The 17,419-nt window shown below is 42.1% G+C and overlaps 1 long non-coding RNA gene across 2 annotated transcripts in view; it reads left to right on the top strand.

The window, feature by feature from the left end:
* LOC112449044 (uncharacterized) overlaps positions 1–17,419 on the top strand; it is a 132,757-nt gene that overhangs the window by 63,083 nt on the left and 52,255 nt on the right. Inside the window, exon 4 of one of the 2 annotated variants that reach the window (XR_009496671.1) lies at positions 7,808–8,183. The exons of the other annotated variant lie outside the window; for it this stretch is intronic. This is a non-coding gene — a long non-coding RNA (uncharacterized lncRNA). Of the gene's footprint in view, positions 1–7,807; positions 8,184–17,419 lie in introns of those variants that run through there. 2 annotated transcript variants of the gene reach the window in all.

The raw sequence follows: 17,419 nt of genomic DNA on the forward strand, positions 1-17,419 counted from the left end.
GATGTTCCTCCTGGACGGATGGGTTGGGAAATCCATTGGGTGAGCTTCTGGAGGGCTAGTCCAAGCCTGGTCAGAGATGGGAGCTGGGGGTGAAAGAATCTACCCCATGTTTCCTCTGACCATGTCAGAATCAAGGCTCCTAGTCAGGAGACTTTGACAGGGCAATCAAGAGGATTAGCCCAGAACAGGCAGCTATAAGGTCAAAGCATAAGGTGAACAGAGTGGAAAGACTGCTGCTGCTGCTGCTGCTGCTAAGTCGCTTCAGTCGTGTCCAACCCTGTGCGACCCCATAGACGGCAGCCCATCAGGCTCCCCTGTCCCTGGGATTCTCCAGGCAAGAACACTGGAGTGGGTTGCCATTTCCTTCTCCAATGCATGAAAGTGAAAAGTGAAAGTGAAGTCGCTCAGTCCTGTCCGACTCTTTGCAACCCCATGGACTGCAGCCTACCAGGCTCCTCCGTATATGGGATTTTCAAGGCAAGAGTACTGGAGTGGGTTGCCATTGCCTTCTCCCGTGGAAGGACTAGCTGTTGAAATTCCCTAGACTATGGTGTATCTTCCAAAGGCTTTTCAGGTGATACCCACTGCTTCAAGCATAAATGGGTGAGTAATGGAAGAATTTAAGGAAAACAGACATCTCCAGGCCCCCAAAACCGATTTTGGAGATCTGCCTCAGCCCAAGGGAACATGCAAATAGACCGTGCAACCCACACATGCCCAGAAGAACTCTGACCCACCAACTCTGCAGCAGTTGGCTCAAAATGAAGAACCTGGCCAATGACCATCAGCTTCCCTATTTTTTGTCATTCATTTACAAATAACAACCAATCAGAGAAAATCTAACATGTTCCCAAAACGCATCCTGTAATATGCCCTGCTTCTAGTAAGCCCACCTCCAGGTTCCCCAGCAACCTCCAATCAGCATACCTGAAACCTCTTTTTTTTCACTAAAGCTTTCCAACTCCTCTGCCTGCCTATGAATCTCTGCCAAAGGCTAGTGATGAGGGCTGGCTCCGTCTGTAAAAAGCTGAATAAATAGCCAGTGTGTTCCCCTTTGGGTAGTCTTTGTTTATTTCCACAGATCTATAATAGACATATGAAGATTCATTATTTAAACATAGCCCAGAATCTGCGCATCTAACTAGCACTGCCTGTAATTCTTCTGAGTTATCTCTTTGAAGATTTAAGATCTTTTTTCTGATACCATCATTACTCCAAGTATTTTTAGCACTCCTTTTTCCAGCATTGAATTTAGAGTCAAGATGGGATTATAGGGTTGTGTAGGGGGCTCACTTTCCATTGTCTCATGCTTTCACAGTTTCCTTCTCTCTCTCTCATGCACACACACACACATACCTCCCAGTACATTTCATTTCTGGCCTAGAATATGCCTTCTTCCACGTTTATGTTAATCTTACTCACCAGCCCTATCTTCAAAATGATTTTAAATCATTTGCCTAATTGACCCACTCCCCTCCAAGATTTTGTTATTTACCAAAATGATTTTCCAAAGAGCGACTCAAGGTTTTGTCATCTATTTCAGAGATTTGTCACAGACTCTTCCTGTCTGCATTTTGCAGTTCCACTGGCAAGGACACATGTTTAATGAATTTTGCTTTATTCCAAATCCTCCCCAAGTCCATTCTGCACCAGGTCCTTCCTCGGATGGGAGACACCATTGGCGTGCATGCCAGAGTGGGAAGGGTAAACCCTCTTTTGCTGGCAAATCAGACGGTGTGTTTTCATTTCCTAGACACGTGCATAGGACAGGCTTTTTGGTGTCTGCTCTTGTCATCCACTGGAAACAGTATATGTCAGCATCTGTAGGTGATATCAGCTGGTTTTGGAGAACTGTAAAATTTGTAAACAAGTGTAAATTGTAAGCAATCATTGTGACTTTCATTCTCATTATGAATTCCTATGGTAAACGGATACTTGTCCCTGTATATCACTATTTTTGTTCATTAGGTTCAAACATCAGAATTCTACCAAGTGGCTCTTTCAATCTGGGTGGGCTCAGAATGATTTCGCATGTTATGAAGAAACTGAACAGAGCAGCCCCGGGTCAGCAATGCTCAGTTCTTTGAAGTCTGGAGTATACAGATACCGACGTTAGAAACATGCTGGAGTGTTTACGATGTACTCAGGCCATGGAGCTGAAAGCCCACTGAAGGATAATTGCTGGAAATGGTCTATAAACAATTCATAATAAGCATATTCAAAACGGGCACTTTGCTCTGCAATGATAAAATCATTGAATTGTTTGGAATGCCCACATTGATCCTTTGAAATTCTTCAGCCATTCCTCCTGTGGAATGCTATGAGGTGGGGGATAACTGGAAGGATATTTCAGGGGTTTCATTCTAATTTTTCACCCTATACCAGCTGTTGGGAATGGGGGGTGGAGAGGAAGTCTTCCCAATCCTTCTCTTCTTATTCTTGCTTGTAGCTCAAGAAATTTCCTGTCCTTGTTGGTCCTCCTAAGACATTAATTACTACTTAGGGATACGTGTATTGGCACTCCCATCCTGTCTGCACAAATGACCTTGGGAGCTAACAGGAAAATCTAAGGGACTGCAAGTCCGGTGGCTGCTGTGCACGCGGTCACCTCACTGGGACACCAAGGTAATGAGGGAAGGGCGCTTCTCCACCCGTGTTTCCTGATTCAGGAATGGCAGCCATTTTTTTCAGGAGCCCATTCAGCTCCAGGGAAGAGGTCATGCCCTCAGACTGCAGTTCTTTGTCCTCTTGGAAGTGGAAGTGTTAGTTGCTCAGTCATGTCCAACTCTTTGTGACCCCATAGACTATAGCCCGCCAGTCTCCTCTATCTATGGGATTTCCCAGGCGAGAATACTGGAGTGGGTTGCCATTTCCTTCTCCAGGGAATCTTCCCAATTCAGGGATTGAATCCCGGTGCATTGCAGGTAGATTCTTTACTATCTGAGCTACCAGGGAAGCCCTCTTTGTCCCTTTTCGGTCCCTACCCTGGTATTAGACACCTCTTGCACTCTGTGCTAATCTCCATCATAACAAGTAATCCTAATTGCTCAGGTACAGGTTGGTCTCCCAAGAGACTGCACATTTCTTAGAGCTGGACCTCATCTTAGCATCTTTGTGTTACCTGCTCAGTCAAAGAAGCAATAGTGAAAACAAGGTTCTATGTACAGGACAGGGGACTATGTTCAAAACCCTGAGATAAACCATAACAGAGAAGAATATGAGAAAGAACACATATGTAGAGCTGAACCATTTTGCTGCATGGCAGAAATTAACAGGATATGAATTAATTTTATGTCAATAAAATTTCTTTTAAAAGAAAGAACAAATAAGCAACAGAGAGAAGTGTCCAAAATCAGAACTCAGTGATAAGCATTTCAGGCAACCAGGGAATAAAATACATAAGTATAGATACGTATATATTTGAATGACATTGTTTTGGTCCTCTGGGAATTACTTGCAGAAGCAGGAAATAAATCTGTGTAAAATAAATCAGTGACAGTATATCATAAGACTACACAGTCATTTCCAATTGACTTCTTATGAGACCCAAAGCACTTAACAGAAGTAAAATCACTTACAAACTTTTAGGCCGTAGTTAATATTATTAATAGTTCTACCTTCCCTGGTGGCTCAGACGGTAAAGCGTCTGCCTGCAATGTGGCAGACCCAGGTTCGATTCCTGGGTCGGGAAGATCCCCTGGAGAAGGAAATGGCAATCCACTCCAACACTCTTGCCTGGAAAATCCCATGGACGAAGGAGCCTGATAGGCTACAGTCCATGGGGTCGCAAAGAATTGGACATGACTGAGCGAATACAATAATAATATAATGTCTAAAAACCTCATCCTATTTCTCTCAATGACAGGAGACTTCAGGCAGTAGAACTTTTTTAACCTAATATTTGGAAAATATACAACTTGGTTAATGATATTTAGGCTATTCTGTCTGTCTGTGGGTTTAATCTTGTTCATCCCAACCTTTAACTTATTGATTTCTATCTATATAATTTAGATTAAACCCCATGTTTTCTTGTAGCTTTGAAATACTAGTATTATAATTTACTTATTTTGTATTTGCTTTATTTCTCTCATAGAAAGATTCATAGATGTGCAAATACAATATTATAATGTCACTCATAAACACTTCTGCATGGCTTTCCTAGGAATAAGGGTATTCTACAACATAAAGACAGTTTCTTTATTACAGTCAAGAAACATTAGCATATATAGTTTACTATAGAAAAGGTCAGTTTTCATTCCAATCCCAAAGAAAGGCAATGCCAAAGAATGCTCAAACTACCGCACAATTGCACTCATCTCACACACTAGTAAAGTAATGCTCAAAATGCTCCAAGCCAGGCTTCAGCAATATATGAACCATGAACTTCCAGATGTTCAAGCTGGTTTTAGAAAAGGCAGAGGAACCAAAGATCAAATTGCCAACATCTGCTGCATCATCAAAAAAGCAAGAAAGTTCCAGAAAAACACCTATTTCTGCTTTATTGACTATGCCAAAGCCCTTGACTGTGTGGATCACAATAAACTGTGGAAAATTCTGAAAGAGATGGGAATGCCAGACCACCTGACCTGCCTCTTGAGAAACCTATATGCAGGTCAGGAAGCAACAGTTAGAACTGGACATGGAACAACAGACTGGTTCCAAATATGAAAAGGAGTACGTCAAGGCTGTATATTGTCACCCTGCTTATTTAACTTATATGCAGAGTACCTCATGAGAAACACTGGGCTGGAAGAAACACAAGCTGGAATCAAGATTGCTGGGAGAAATATCAATAACCTCAGATATGCAGATGACACCACCCTTATGGCAGAAAGTGAAGAGGAACTGAAAAGCCTCTTGATGAAAGTGAAAGAGGAGAGTAAAAATGTTGGCTTAAAGCTAAACATTCAGAAAACGAAGATCATGGCATCCGGTCCCATCACTTCATGGCAAATAGATGGGGAAACAGTGGAAACAGTGTCAGACTTTATTTTTCTGGGCTCCAAAATCACTGCAGATGGTGACTGCAGCCATGAAATTAAAAGACACTTACTCCTTGGAAGAAAAGTTATGTCCAATCTAGATAGCATATTGAAAAGCAGAGACATTACTTTGCCAACAAAGGTCCGTCTAGTCAAGTGGTCATGTATGAATGTGAGAGTTGGACTGTGAAGAAAGCTGAGCACCAAAGAATTGATGCTTTTGAACTGTGGTGTTGGGAAGACTCTTGAGAGTCCCTTGGACTGCAAGGAGATCCAACCAGTCCATCCTAAAGGAGATCAGTCCTGGGTGTTCAATGGAAGGACTGATGCTAAAGCTGAAACTCCAATACTTTGGCCACCTCATGCGAAGAGCTGACTCATTGGAAAAGACTCTGATGCTGGGAGGGATTGGGGGCAGGAGGAGAAGGGGATGACAGAGGATGAGATGGCTGGATGGCATCACCGACTCAATGGACGTGAGTTTGGGTAAACTCCGGGAGTTGGTGATGGACAGAGGGGCCTGGCGTGCTGTGATTCATGGGGTCGCAAAGAGTCAGACACAACTGAGCAACTGAACTAAACTGAACTGAATTGATGCAAGCCTTATTTAAATTTCCCATTTTTTCCCAAATTGACTTTCATATTGGATCCAGGATCCAGTCAAGATTCACACATTTTGTTTCTCATTTGTCTTGCCTTTGTTTTTTTGTTTTTTTTTTTTTTAATGACATATATTTTTCTGAATATTTCAAGGAATTTGTCTTCCAGAATATCCCACTGTCCTATTTTGTATACTTGTTTCTTCGTGATTGAGGTCAGCTTAAACTACTTCATGTGTGTGTGTTAGTCGCTCAGTCGTGTCCAACTTTTTGGGACCCCGTGGACTGTAGCCCATCAGGCTCCTCCGTCCATGGGATTCTCCAGGCAAGAATACTGGAGTGAGTTGCCATTCCCTTCTCCAGGGGATCTTCCCAATCCAGGGATTGAACCCAGGTATCCAGCATTGCAGGCAGGTTGTTTATTATCTGAGCTACCAGGGAAGCTCATACTTAAAAGAATAATACATAAGTGATATTGTGCATCAGTGAAATAATCCTTATTATTTTTAAGTATTTTTAATCATATGTAATATAAATATATAGCAGAAAAATTACAAAATAGGAAAAGAAACCACCGATCATCCCACTATCCTAATTCATACAATAACATTTTGGTGTATTTCCAACGTTTTTCCTATTATTTTTAGCATAGTATCAATTATACTGCAGATCTAAATTTTTAGTCTGGTTATTTTTGATACAATATTGCACAATAATCATTTTCACTAGAAATAATGGCAAAATACTAACAGTACTGTTAATACGGTTTACTGAGTTTTTTGAGCACTAATTGCAGCTAGCGGCAACCACTCTCTTTACACTATTTTAAAATTTATTACAACCCTTTGAAATAAGTTCTTTTATATCCCAATTTCCTTTTTTAATTAATTAGTTTGTTTTTTATTTTTTAATTGGAGGACAACTGCTTTATAATGTTGTGTTAGTTTCTGCTGTATGACAACGGGAATCAGCTGTGTGCATACATGTATCCTCTGCTCTGGAGCCTCCCTCCCACCCAGCTGCGTGTCCCACTCCTTTGGGTCATCACAGAGCACTGAGCTGAAATCCCTGCGCTGCACAGTAGGATCCCATTAGCTATTCCAGTTTACATCCTGTGTGTGCTCAGCCGCTCAGTCGTGTCTGCCTCTTTGTGACCCTGTGGGCTGTAGCCCACTGGGCTCCTCTGTCCATGGAATTTTCAGGCAAGATTACTGGAGTGGGTTGCCATTTCCTTCTCCAGGGGCTCTTCCCCACCCAGGGATCAAACCCGTGATTCTCGCGTCTGCTTGCATGGCAGGCGGGTTCTTTGCCGCTGCGCCGTCTCGTTTACGCACAGTAGTGTAGATACGTCAGTGCACTCTCTCAGTTTGTCCCACCCTTCCCCAGTCGCCACGTCCACAAGTCTGCTCTCTGTCTGCATCTCTATTCCTGCCCTGCAAATAGGGTTATTAGTACCATTTTTCTATCTCCATTTTAGACTTGAGGAAACTGAGACTCCATTCCACAGCTGGTTGGGGGTAAAGAAGAGATTTGAACCCAAGTGTATATGACTCCATTGCAGCATCTGTTTCCTAGCATTTTTACTGAATGTGCTTTGATTTATCCATTTCATGTAAACACACTAGTAGATATTATCAACCTAGACATGTCCTACTTTTAAGAATACTTCCCAAGCTCTGAACATTTTGCCTACCTCCTTTGAATTATGAGCATAGCCCAGACTGGCTTCAGAAACTAGTGCTTCCTATTTTTCCCCCAGAGAACTTAATTTAAAACAAATTTGAATTTCTCAAAGTCTATTTCATTTATAAAGTGGCAATGCAATTTTTAGGTAAATAACAAAGCCATCAAGGATACCAAGTAGGGGTGAATGAACAAAAAATAAAGCAAATGAGACACTTCTAGGGGCCCAAGTCTAAAGTACCCCAGCCCACCTTGAGCTTTCCCAAGGGCGGATAGGCTGAGGCAGGGTTCTTTCCTAGGGCCCTGGCGGCCCCCCTTACAAGGATATTGCCGTTGACAGCAGCACAACTGTGGGTGTCTGTCTTCTCTTTGGCACTACCAAAAGACCCTGGAATTGAAGCTGCACAAGGTCATTCTGTTGTCAAGATCTAAACACACCCCACTGGTTAGAAATGTGTTTGATGTCAAAGCCCTGATAAACACGAATTCTAGTACTTCTAAATGCACTTTAATGTGGGTTAAATGCCTACATTTGTCTCACAGCCCACAGTGCCAGCTGGGGAAGAGGCAGCAGTAGCAGGAACCCTTGCCAGCCCAGCCTTTGGGAAGACTCCGAGCACAGTGGGAAGGAGCTGAATGCATTTCAACTGCAGCCAAGTTAGTGGTTTTAACTTCATAAACATGTCTTAAATGTTATGGCTCTTATCTCTATGCCATGGCATTCCTACCTCAAAGAATAACTATTAAAAATAAAACACACAATTCCGCAAATAGTTCTAAGAACTTTGATTTTAAAAAAAAAGTTGATTAATCACTTTTGGATGCTTATCTTTCTTCTGACTGGTTCCTTTAGATTCATCTCCACATCACAGTCAGGGTGCTCAATCATTTACTAAAAAGGTTAAAATAATAATAAACTCCTTATAATTAAAAATAAAGACAAAGTGAATTCTCCATAGTCTCATAGTTTTACTTGACTCAGGGGTTGGAAGTGGTGATAAGGACTTATCAGAATTTCTCTTGTGATAATTTTTTGTTTTTTAATACTTGGTATTGAGAATGAAGGTGAAAAGGCAAGTTAGCTACATTTGATTAATGTCCCAACCCTGGTAAGTTATTGTGTGATGCTGTTTGTAAAGAGTTTAATGAACCTGTACATTTTTCAGATGTGTCAACTGTCTGCTGCCACAATGATGCTGTGTAATAAACAAAAACAAAATTTCAATGGCATAAAATAAGAATTTATAGCTCCTACATTTGGAGTGGTTGACTAGAGAGTTGGTTATTCTGATCTTAGATGTGAATGTTCACTTATCTAGGGGTCGGTTTGCTGTCAGATGGTCTAGGATGCTCTTTACTAGAATGACTGGGACAACTTGATTAAAGGGGTAAAAACTTTGATCCATAATTTCAATATAGCAGGTAGTTCTGTGCCCTATAGGGTTAAAGTCACTATGAATAGTCTTCCAATAGCTAATATCCAGTGCAGATCCAATCATGAGGCCAAATTTTACAAGAAAAGTATGATTTGGGAGGCTGGTCTCATAATTCAAGGTAGAAGAAATGATTTGGCATCAAAAGATGGCCAGAAAGATTCAACGTTCTTAAAATGTCAACCCTTCTCAAACTCATCTGTAGATTCAGTGTAATCTCGTCAAAAATCCAGCAAGGTGTTTTTATAGAAATCCCCAAGATAATGCTAAAATTTATAAAGGAAAGCAAAGGAAACTGCCATGAAAACAATTTTGAAGAAAAACAAAATTGAATTTAAGACTTAAATAAACCTACAGTAATCAAGTGTGTGTATCAATGAAAGGATAACATGTAAACCAATGGGATAAAATAAAATCCTTAGCAAATATACAAATACATGCAAGTCTGTTCATAATCTTCAAAAACAAAAGAGCCAAGGAATTCAATAGATACAGTTTTTCAACAGATTGTGCTGCAATTTGGACAGCCATGTGTAAAATTATGTTCCATGAGCCATACCTTTCAAAAATTATACATGCAAAAGTCAATTCAAAATGAAACATATACCCACATATAAAACCTAACAATATGAAAGTTCTAGAGGAAAATAGAGGGAAAATGTCTTTGCAACCAAAGATAAGGGAAAGATTTCTCAGCTGTGACACAGAATGATGAAGTATGAAAGAAACAAAATAGGCAGCACTTTGTCAAAATTAAAAACTCTGAAAGACACTGTGAAGAAAAGGAGATGAATAAGCAAGCCAAAGACTGGGGGGAAATATTTGCAAAGTAAATTTATTACAAAAGACTTGTATCCAGAATATATTGAAAATTCGGACAAACAATAATAAGAAACAACTCCAGCAAAAAATGGGAAAAGATTTGGGCATTTCTCCAAAGACGTTAAAAAAGATAGCAAAGGAATGAATGAAAATATACTCAACATTATTATTCATTGGGGAAATGAGATTTTAAAACTGCAATAAGGTTCTAACACACTTCTATTTGACCACGAAAATTTAAAAACCAAGACTGAGAACTGATGAGAATATGGAGCAATGGGAGCACTCATACAAAACAGTGCAGCCTCTTTGGAAAACTGCTTAATAGTGCCTTGTACAGTTAAATGTCACTTATGGGACTGAGCATTTGGGTGTTCACCCAAGATAAATAAAAATACATGCCCACACCAAAAGCTATATGTGAATGTTTCTATCAACTTTTTTCATAATCTCCAAAAACTAGAAACAATCCAAATCACCACCACCTGGTGAATATATAAACAACTGAAATGTAGGTCCAATGGAATAGAAAGAAAAGAGCTAGCGATAGAGAACGTGGGTATTCAAGTGCATTACGCCAAGCGAAAAAATTAGAATTACAAAGCTACCTGCTCTGTAATTCCACTTAACATGCCGGAAAAAGAAAAACTATGGGGACAGGGGAGTGGTTGCCAGGAGCTAGGGGTAAGGTGTGAACCATACAAAGGAGTGAACACGAAGGTCCAAGAGGGAACTTTTGGGTGATGAAATGTTCTGTGTCTTGATTGTGGTGGTGCTTATACAACTGTATGTGTTTTTCAGAATTCATAAAACTGCACCAAAAACAGAGTGAATTTTGCTGTATGTAAATTATACCACACACACACACAAAATCTGACTTAAAAAAAGAGGGAGAGAAAGGCAAATCAAAACTACAATGAGGTATCACCTCACCAAGCTCAGAACGGCAGTAATCAAAAAATCTACAAACAATAAATGCTGGAGAGGGCATGAAGAGAGGGAGCTGTCTTAACACACTGGTGAGAATGTAAATTGACACAGCCACTGGGAGAACAGTATGGAGGCTCCTTAAAAAACTGAAAATAGAACTACCATGTGTGAGTGTGTGCTCAGCCGCTTCAGTCAGGTCTGACTTTGTGTGACCCCGTGGACTGTAGCCTGCCAGGCTCCTCTGTCCATGGGATTCTCCAGGCAAGAAGGCTGGAGTGGGTTGCCATGCCCTCCTCCAGGGGATCTTCCCGACTCAGGGATTGAACCTGAGTCTCTTCAGTTCAGTTCAGTCACTCAGTCATGTCTGACTCTTTGCGACCCTGTGGTCTGAATTGGCAGCAGGTTCTTTACCACTAGTGCCACTTGGGAAGCCCAGAACTACCACATGACTCATCAATCCCACTCCTGGATCATAAACCAGCAGAAAAACCATAATTCCAAAAGATACACGCACCCCAATATTCACTGCAGCACTACTGACAGTAGCCAGGACATGGAAGCAACCTAAATGTCCATCAACAGGAATGGATAAAGAAGATATGGCACATATATACGATGGAATATTACTCAGCCATAAAAAGGAACAAAATTGTTTCATTTGCAAAGACATGGATGGATCTGGAGACTCATACACAGTGAATTAAGTCAGAAAGAGAAAAAGAAATATTGTATATCAATGCATTTATGCAGAATCTAGAGGAATAGTACAGATGAACCTATTTGCAAAGCAGAAGTAGAAACACAGACATGGAGGGCAAACATGTGGACACCAAATGTGGAAGGGAAGGTGGGATGAATCGGGAGATTGGGATTGACATATATTCATTACTAGGTATAAAAGAGTTAGCTAATGAGAACCTACTGTGTAGCACAGGGAATTCAGTGCTCTGTGGTGACCTAAATGGGAAGGAAATCCAAAACGGAGGGGAGAGATATATATATAAGATTCACTTTGCTGTACAGCAGAAACCAGCACAACATTGTAAAGCAACTATTCTCCAATAAAAAAAAAAAAAGAGGGAGCTAGGAAAGCAAAATACAGAATCTTTTACATCATAAATCAGTAGGTGTGTGGTTAAAGCCTTGGATCTGACCACCAAGAGAGGCCAGGCCAAGTGGGCTCATCTCTTATTAGTCTTTTCAGTTAAGACTATTGTCAGAAGAGACATTTGGAGCCAAAAGCTTTACACATTTTAGTACTCCTTGACCCAGCATCATTTCTAGGAATTTATCCTAAGGAAAGAATCATAAATGATTTTCCTCAAAGAGAATTATCAGCCACAAAATTCAAAGAAGTTGGAAATAACCTAATGCCCACCAAGACTTCTGGCAGTGGAAGGACTGAGTGTGGAAATATTAAATAAGCCTTGGTGCATCCATGCAATGGAGTATTATCCATCTATGAAAGAATATTTAATGCTCTGGGAATATATCCATGTAGTAAGGTTTTTTTTTTTTAAGTCAGATAACAAAAAGAGTATGGCATGATCCCTCTTTTTTTTTAATTCCCATATTATTTTTTATTTTTTAAATTAATTAATTTATTTTAATTGGAGGCTAATTACTTTACAATATTGTGGTGGTTTTTGCCATACATTGACATGAATCAGCCATGGGTGTACATGGGTCCCCCATCCTGAACCCCCCTACCACTTCCCTCCCCATCCCATCCCTCAGGGTTGTCCCAGTGCACCAGCTTTGAGTGCCCTGTTTCAAGCATTGAACTTGGATCCCTCTTTGGAAATGTATGGAGAGAGAGACTGGAAGGGTCAATATGCCCAAATGCTAACAATTATTGCCTCTTGGTAATGGATTTGTGAATATTTTTTTTCTACATTTTCTAAGTCTCTTCTGATGAATATATATTTCTTTCATACTAAGAAGCAAAATAACCTCATGTTATTTTTAAAAAGGCATTTGTAGATTAAGCCAAGTGAATTCCACTACACTTACTTGCTCCTCCTGGATGTCCTAAAAATTTGTTTAGTTTTCATTGAGTCCAGTCAAACAACTGAACCCTACATGTTAGCTGACCCCCTGAGAGGAAGGAAGCATTTGACCTTTTTAAGAATCTTGGAGCCCTGCCTTAGGTCTTCTCCTGTCCACAAAAAATGTTAAGTCCTAATGAGAGAGAACCAGGTGCAAAGAGATGTGTTCATGAACCAAAAAGATTTCAGTTGGGATAGCGGGCTGATAAACTAGCTTTTTAAAATCCAGCACTGAGCTGTTATGACAATATTATGTTTGTGAGCAAGACCTGTGTGATGGTAGACAGGAGTCTTTCCTCTCTGGGTTTTACCTGAACTAGGAAGTCTCTGAAAATCCACTCTCTTCCAATTTTCTGGGATTTGGGGGTGGGGTGGTTGAACCCAGACCAGGATGGATTTCACCATTCCTTATCTATTTGCATAAGTTCATGGCATTGAAGCCTGTTTTGACTGCAGGAAGAAGGAGATTATTCCTGTTTTTTATTTTCTACGATGGGAAGGAGAAACTGAGTGAATGGAAAGAGCAAGTTATCTATTTCCCCCAGGATCCCTTGTATTCAGTTGATGATTGCTGAGAGAACAGTTGAGGCTGGAAAGTGACTGAGGTTTCCTCATGAGAGGCTTGGAGGTCCTCGGGCTCCCTGGTCCTACTGTGGGGTCCTTGTGATCAAGGGCAGTGCTGGGCAGAGAGGCACTTCTCCCACCCTCCAGGGAACCAGCACTCCTCTGGCTCCCTGAGGACCAGTGGATTTGGGCTCTTGGAGAGAGTAGCCCTGTATGAACATTAGTATATTCTAGATGGTCCCATCAACACAGCCAACAGTTTCACCACATCTGAAGCTATACAAGCTATGGTTATGAGCAAGGGCTGCTGGAAGAAAATAGCAGAAGGTATACAGTTCGTGTCGTCTTCAGGCTTGTGAGACATATAAAGCACTGTTTGAAGACTTCTAGAAACAGCAATTGATTTTTTGATGATTTTTTTTTATAATTTGTAGATGTTAAGTGCTGAGGATGCCTCCACTGCCACTCTCTACATCAGCAAGGGTAGCAAAGACTTACTCTTTGAGTAACCAGGTCGTGCGTCTAACCTCCTGTTTCCTATGAAAAAAGATATTTTCAGGAAGCAGTTTCTCTGAGTTGATTGGCCTCAGGCTGAGTATTCCAAGCCCCCCACCTGGAGTCAGAATCTCTGAATTGATAGGAGAATTGATTATCAGGGGGATGATTATAAGATGATCGACATCAGACTGAATAGACTGCCTGGGTCTGCACACACAGGCTGTCTCTCTGGCTGTCCCCTCAGAGGTCAATGGCAGCTTAGAAGGCTGCCTTTGGGGAAATTTTGGTCAAAACAAGTCACGTACTAAATAAAGGAGTGGTTAACTTTCAGAAATTATCAAAACAAATTTTTCTCATTGCTTAAAAGCCACTCAGTATGATTACTGGGCTTCCCAGGTGGCACTGGTGGTAAAGAACCCACCTTCCAATGCAGGAGACATAAGGGATGTGGGTTCAATCCCTGGGTTGGGAAGATCCCCTGGAGGAGGGCATGGCAACCCGCTCCGGCATTCTTGTCTGGAGAATCCCATAGACAGAGGAGCCTGAAGGCCTACAGTCCATAGTTTGCAAAGAGTCAGACATGACTGAAGTGACTGAGCACGCATGCATGTGTGATGGCTAACTCACCACACAGGAACAGCCCGAAGGAAGCCATGACCTCTCCCAGATACCCGTGGAGAGCGATCAGGGGTCTAGTCTAGACACCCACGCCCCGCTTAACAACCAAGAATTTACCCTCAGTTGAGACTTGGCTTTATGGCAGGTACTGGCGCTCGTACTAGGCGTGTGTGTTTGTGGGTTGGTGGGGTGCCTTTCTTTCTAAAGCTTCAGTCCCATTGGAAGGTAAAACCACTGTGTTTCTATCAATCCTGAACGCCTCCTTACTGTAAAGGAAGGTCAAGGTTTATTTCACTGTAAAGGAAGGTCAAGATTTATAATGGTTGTTTTCTGAGGACCTTTTAAAAGTTTTGGAAATCACAGAACCATATACTGTCCAGGGAAGAAAGAAAAGGAGAAAGAAAGCCAAAGGTGACTGGCCAACTGACTTCTTTCACAGATGAGTAAATAAACCCTCAAAGCTGGCTTTTCTCGAAGTGATAAAGCCAGGAAATAGCAAGTGTTGCTATTCATTAAGCCTCCTGATATCTGGTTGTGTGCCCTACTACAGCAAGCCAGCTCCAGACCAAACTGAAGTCTTTTGCTTAAGAATTTCCCTAAGAAATACACGGATACAACACATACACATGACACATGGAGAAGAATATAATACATTGCAATTTAAGCAATTCAAGTCAATCCTTCTCCAGTTAGAGTTGTTGTCAGAAGTAAATAGTAGAAAAGAAGAAAGTCACAGGACCTGGAGTGAGACCACTGGGATGCCACGTAATCCAAGGCTCTCTGTGCCTCGGTTTCCTCCTTTGTACTGGAGGGACAGCAGTAACGCTACATTGTGAGGCAGTTGGAAGTACTTAATCAGTTACTATGCACAAAACACTTAGAATAAAGCCCGGATCCAATCTCTGGTTGGGAAACTAAGATCCCACAAGCTGTGCAGAGCGTCAAAAAGATAAAGCAAAAGGGAAGAGAATTACAACAGAGGGGTTAGTGAGCTAAGCTGTAGCCCCTACACAACAGCTGGTCCTTAGGTCATAAGTGATAGTCATGATCCAAGACATTCACATCTGTAGAGCCTGACACCCTTGAATTACCTCACCTCAAGGACCCAAAGAGACAATCCGAATCTTATTCTAAAACAACCAGCACAAGCTTTCTGCATTTGCCCATTCAGTTATTACTGGGTATGGCAGCACCAGTAAATCCCGCTAAGATCCAGGGATGCCTCCCTTGTGCCTTCATGGTATAGCAAGAGGCCTATCTCATCATGGTAACAAGGTAGCTTCTTTCTTTGCTTGCTACTCTCTACCGGCATGAGGAACTCCGGCATGAGGAACTCAGAATACAAACGACAGCCATCATTTTAGGGCCCCTCCAGGAAATCCTCCCAACCCAGGGATTGAAACCGTGTCTTCTGTGTCTCCTGGACTGCAGGCGGATTCGTTACCACTTGAGCCATCAGGGAAGCCCAGGGTTAACATAATGCCCCCCCAAATACTGTGTCCTGGCAGAAGACTTGCCAAGTCCCACTGGAAACCAGAAGCTCTCGCCCAGCGGACCCTAACATTGTGGGTCATAAAGCAAAATTCCCCAAGAGGATCAAAGAAGGGTAGTATCAGGAGCCATGCCCTACTTCCACCTCTTGGTTCCCAGCCCCACAGATTCTTCCTGTTGAGGGTTTGTTGACTCACGCTATGTACTACATTTCAAACAGCATACTCACATCCTACAGGCACCATCCTCAGGCTGGTACCTGAGTTGCACCCTTAAAAAGTGTAAAGAAAGTGAAAGTGAAGTCGCTCAGTCATGTCCGACTCTTTGCAATTACATGGACTGTAGCCTACCAGGCTTCTCCATCCATGGGATTTCCCAGGCAAGAATACTGGAGTGGATTGTCATTTCCTTCTCCAGGGGATCTTTCCAACCCAGGGATCGAATCTGGGCCTCCCGCATTACAGCCGTCTGAGCCACCAGAGAGGCTCTTAAAAAAGGTGTTCCAATTCCTATCAGACTGGCTGTATTGAAGTGATATTGTGTATACAGAACCAGCTGATACCATGACATGTACCAGATGTTATAATTCTTTCCCTGGGAAATGAGTCCATTGGACTCATCATAGGAGTACTATGTAAATCAGACACTCTGTAAGTGCTCGAATATCTTTAAATGCCCTTGATGTTACACAAGCCAGTTCATCTCTAACCCATTCAGATCCATCATTGCTACTACTGTACATGAGAGTTATCACTGTCCATCTGTTGTTGTTCAGTCGCTAAGTTGTGTCCGACTCTTTGTGATCCCATGGACTGCAGCCCGCCAGGCTCCCCTGTCCACGGGATTCTCCAGGTAAGAATACCGGAGTGGGTTGCCGTTTCCTCCTCCAGGGAATCTTCCTCACCCAAGGAACGAACTCACATCCCTTGCATGGGCAGGCAGATTCTTTACCACCTGAGCCACCAGGGGAGCCCTCCTTCCATCTGTAGCCCATCCAAATGTATCCTTAATGCTACTGTATACTGGGGCTTATCAGCACACCATTTACCACCAGCACGGGGATCCGTTTAAATGAGGTGGTTCCAGAATCCAGCCTCATGACCTGCTCCTTGGGACCTCTGCTCATACCAATGACCTAAGCTCGTGTTCCCCGAGAAGCAGATGCTGAAATAAGTTTCTGAACACAAGTAGTTTAGCATGGAGTTGACCCCAGGAAGTATTGGTAAGAAAGTGGAGAGATGAGACAGGCACAGCAAGGCTGCCAACATCGTCAAACAAGTTATAATAACTAGAGCAACTGAAGCTAAATCCACTGAAGGAACTCTGATAGACCACACAGGACCCACTACTGAGGTTTATGCCTTCTGAATGATGAGGAAGCTGGGGTATTGGTCCACCAACTCCCATCTATTATTGGGAGAGAGAAGGGCTGTTAACTCCCTAGCACTGCCAGCTTGCCATGGATGCATAGGGACAGAAAAAAATGAGTGTCAGAGAGAACCCTCAGGCAAGAATCACAAATGCTAGCAATTACTCGAAGCTGATGCAGCATGCACACACGTGGGAGAGGTTGTGGAGCTACGGGAGCAGTCTGCTACAACCTGGAGGAATGATATCTGAAGAGCAATTAGTAGCCAACATTTATTGACTGATTAATGTGACCCAGGGGACTTCCGTATATGCGCTGTATGTACTTTGTCTCTGGCATTTCTCACAATACTTCTGTAAGTAGGATCAACCTATTACTAGCC

This window comes from Bos taurus, chromosome 12 (assembly GCF_002263795.3).
Source record: "Bos taurus isolate L1 Dominette 01449 registration number 42190680 breed Hereford chromosome 12, ARS-UCD2.0, whole genome shotgun sequence".
In the NCBI taxonomy this organism is placed as follows: Eukaryota; Metazoa; Chordata; class Mammalia; order Artiodactyla; family Bovidae; genus Bos; species Bos taurus.